Source organism: Lycium ferocissimum, chromosome 6 (genome assembly GCF_029784015.1).
Source record: "Lycium ferocissimum isolate CSIRO_LF1 chromosome 6, AGI_CSIRO_Lferr_CH_V1, whole genome shotgun sequence".
Classification (NCBI taxonomy): Eukaryota; Viridiplantae; Streptophyta; class Magnoliopsida; order Solanales; family Solanaceae; genus Lycium; species Lycium ferocissimum.
The window spans coordinates 1,966,236-1,970,717 of record NC_081347.1 but is presented as its reverse complement, the minus strand read 5'-3'; the positions used below and the strand labels follow the sequence as shown (position 1 = coordinate 1,970,717).

At 35.9% G+C, this 4,482-nt stretch overlaps 1 pseudogene; it reads left to right on the top strand.

Annotated features, from left to right (window-relative positions):
* The first annotated feature begins 1,934 nt into the window (after positions 1 to 1,934).
* On the top strand, positions 1,935 to 4,206 carry LOC132060543 (F-box/FBD/LRR-repeat protein At1g13570-like; annotated as a pseudogene).
* The last annotated feature ends 276 nt before the right edge of the window (positions 4,207 to 4,482 follow it).

Genomic DNA, 4,482 nt, shown 5'->3' with positions numbered 1-4,482 from the left:
AATATTTCTCTCCTTTTCTTATATAGTCAAAATTATTATTTTCCCTTTTGGATTATATTAATCTGTGAAACAAAATGCTTTATATTCTTCCCTTTAATACTCATTTTAGAATGTTGTTTTTCCTAGGGTATGTATGTTCAAAACATTCAGTAGTTGCACTTGTGTTGTGCTGCAGTTATATAGCTTCTTTAGGGTTTGCAAATATTAATACTTATAACAACTACAACAACAACATACCCAGTGTAATCCCACAAGTGGTGGTCTGGGGAGGTTAGGATGCACACAGACCTTACCTCTACCCAGGGGCGTATCTAGCACGGTAAGTTGGGGTTCAATTGAGACCCTAACTTTCGACGCGAAGCGTAAATTTATGTTTAAAAAATTATTAAAATTGTAATAGTTAGTAGAGATGAACCCTTAACTTTAAAATATAATAGGTTTAATACTTAAAATCTTAAAATTGAACCCCTGAAATTTAAATCCTGGATCCGCCTTTGCCCCTACCTTTGTGGGGCAGAGAGGCTATTCCCGAAGGACCCTCGGCTCGAAAGGAAAGAAAATTAAAGAAAAGCAAAGGAAATTAAAGGAAAAGGAGTAATCGATGCAGTCATTACAAAATAATAGAGTATAAAAAGGAAGATGACAGCAAAAGAGCAAGATACAAAGCAACAACACAAGAGATAGTGATACACATCGAAGAGTAGCAACTATGTGATTACTAAATAATATTACTCCTAAGAAATACGTGTATAGGGGTTGGCCCCTACCTCTCTTACCTACAGTGCGACATTCTTGACCGACTACTACCCTACTACCCTAATCTTTGAGTAATTAATTAATATTAATTACTCAAATATTAATACTCATAACACTTCTAATTAGGCAGTAGTCGTGTAGTTTTGTTTCTTCAATGTGTATTACCATCTGTTACCTCATTTGCTTTTTGTTATGCTATTTTTGTTGCCATATTTCTCTTGATACCATGCTTTTTATCTTGATATTTTTTGTCACATCACTGTCTTTTCTTTCGATCCGAGGGTCTATCGGAAACAGCCTCTCTATACCCCATAAAGATAGGAGTAAGGTCTGCGTACATCTTACTCTCCCCAGATCCCTCTTGTGGGACCACACTGGGTATGTTGTTGTTGTTGTTAACACTACTAATTTGATGTTCAATTTAAGCAAAATATGTTGAACAGAAAAGTGAAGATATTATTGTCAAGCTGGTTGTACAAGCGGTTCTTTGTAGGGGAAGTGTCAAAGGTAGACTAAGTAGGGAACTGTCTAGTTTAAAATTTTATCCTTAGTTTAGACTAGCATACTGGTTAGGGAGAACTGATGTAATAGGCTTGAAGGATGAGGCAAGAGGTTCTTTGTAGGGTAAGTGTCAAAGGTAGACTAAGTAGGAAACTGTCTAGTTTAAAATTTTATCCTTGGTTTAGACTAGCATACTGGTTAGGGAGAACTGATGTAATAGGCTTGAAGGATGAGGCTGCTAAAGCTCAGACTTCTGAATTTACTTGCTTTGTACGGAACACTTGGTAAATAAAATGTGACAGTTACTTGCCAAAAATAAATAAATCTGGTGAACAGCTTCTTATGCTTATTTTATAAGTTAAGAATAACCAAATCTTGGAAATTATTTTTCCTCCTTATTGTAGCCATGATGGTTGATAAGCTTAGAAGAAGCAAACTAATAATGTGATTCTGGTTTCTATTCTTTGGATTATTTCCCATCAATCCACAAATGTATTTTGTGAAGTATGAAGTATTGATGGAAGGTGTTTTTGCTGTAAAAATGATATTAATGGATAGCTATGTTACAAATACTCTATGGGTATGTCAAAGTTCTTTTTTCCTTCTAATTTTTCATATATTTTGAAGAATCTGCACGAAATATCCATGCCCGTTATCATACCCGTTCGACATGGGTATCTGAAGGAAAATTAAATATCCATATAGCATAGATATTAAGAGGAGACAGTTCACGCATTCAATACTTATTATCAAGAACAATTGTATATTTTTGCTTAGTCTTTGGTGCAACGCTGCTCCCTTTGATGTAAATGATAGTAACGCTGTTGTTGACTTTCTTATCTCATTACACAACTTGTGATGTTGGCACATTTTGGTTGTAATTTTGGCCGCCATTTCCTTTATGCTGGTATTATAAGAAAAGTTACTACTATTTCTTTAGTTACCAGTTCCCAAAAAAAAAAAAAAAAATACTCACTACCTGTCAAAAGAAAAAAGAGGAGATGTTGACTGATTTAATTTCAACTAGAATGCAACTTTATGTCTTATGTTGATTTGACAATGTGAATAGCTGTTCTGTCTAGATAGTTTGGAGATATCTCATTTCGTATTGTTGTTTATTTTCTACGGGTTCTTGGTGATTATTTTTATAATTGATCCTTTCATTCTTGTGTTAATTTGGCCATGTGAATAGCGGCTCTGTTCAGATAGTTTGGAGATTTTGTCAGTTCTGTCCATATAGTTTGGAGATTCCTTACTTTGTATTGTTGCTTATTTTCTACAGGTTCTTAGTGATCAGTGTTATGTGATGCCTACTGAGGGAAGAAAGCATTGCCGAAGTTTACCTCCTGACTTCCTTAGCAACCTTCCTAATAACGTAATCGATGTCATTCTAATGCGTTTGCCTTGTGAAGAAGCTGTGAGGACAAGCATCTTATCAAAGAAATGGAGGTATCACTGGTGTAGAATTACAGAGTTGACGATTGATACATCTCTTTGGAAAACAAAAAAGGATAAGCTATACCCTACATTTAAATTTACAAAGATTATCTACCAGCTTTGGACCCTTCATGAAGGACCCATTACTAAGTTCACCCTCGACATTGCTTCTCTGAAAAGCTGTCCTAAGATTGACAACTTCATATTTCCTGTCTAGGAATGACATTCAACAGCTTGTTCTTCGACTTCCAGGGGGTAAACTGTACAACTTGCCTTCCTCACTTTTTACATGTTTGCAGCTGAGGCATCTAACTCTTAATAACTGCTTAATACATCCTCCATCGGCCTTTCAAGGATTTGATAGGTTAATTAGCCTGGGACTACGTAATGTCACAATCTCTTCTGAATTACTCGGGAGTTTAATATCTCATTGTCCATTGCTTGAGAAGTTGGTGCTGGAAATCTCAGAAGTTTCAAATATAATAGAAATTAATGCCCCCAATCTGAGATCCTTTGATTTCATAGGCTGTATAGGTTCTATCTGTCTCACGAATGTCTCTCTTCTGGCAAAAGCATGTCTGCACTGTGATCGCAGTTCTTCTATGGAGGCAGACTATTTTGGTTTTGCAAAGTTTTTTGAGTCTTGTACTGCTCTCGAGGGACTCCTCTTGCACTTCAGTTTTCCTGAGGTAGATAATGCTTCACTACTTCATTGTTATGCACTTTAACAGATGGAACTTCTTGTGGGCAGACTCATCTTGAATTTTGCTATCTTTTTCAGTTAGAGCCTGGCGAACCAGATGAAGACGAAGTACCAACAAGGCTTCCCTTTGATGTTAACTGTGTCAAGTGTTTTTACCTGCCTTTTCTTATTCTGGGGGAATCATATGAGCTCTCATGTGTTCTTTGCTTGATAAGAACCTTCCCATATTTAGAGTATCTCGAAATACAGGTTCTTAGTGCTTTGACTCTTTCTTTCTCTCTTATTTAGTGATTTTTTTGTCATACTTCTAAGATCCTCAATGATCTGAGAGTTGACTGCTTGTTATCTTTCTTAGGTTACCTTTGAAGAGGATAATGGTATTGTAGAATCCCCTGAACTCGAACATTTCTCAGATGTGAAATTTAATCACCTCAGGGAAGTTAAGATAGAACGCTTTGAAGGAACAATGCCTGAGATGCAGCTTGTCAAGCTTTTGTTAGCCAGGTCCCCAGTATTGGTGAGAATTCTAATTGATACATGGCTTCCAGCTGAAGCTATTGTAACAAGAATAAGACCAGATGCATTCACTGAGCTATCAAAATATTGGCGTGCGTCACCTAAAGCAGAAGTAGTAAAAAAATCATGATCTTTGTCGATGTAGTAGTATAACAGCATGTTTTGCCTTTGCTGAGTTTCTGTAATAAGATAAAGAGACAAGTGAATATCTGCTGGGAACATGAGCATTTCTGGATGGATGTTTTGATTAGTTTGTTTGCCATGACATTATCATTACATGTTAGGGATTTTTACATTTAGTGCTTGATTTATGGAATGATAGATATTGTGGTGGTTTGTTTCAATATTTTGTTGTGGGTTGCAGTGTGTTGATTCTCTACCTGGTCAATTCCATGTATATGCACAGCTTGAAGCTATGCTAAGGTAGAGACATGGAGATTTGAGATTTGGTGCTGGTATGAATATTATAGTTTGTCTACCAGTCAGCACATATGTAACTTTTTTTTTTTTTTTTCAAAGTAACTTAATATTGTATGATAAATTATTCATGTAATCTCCTATTTTATGGA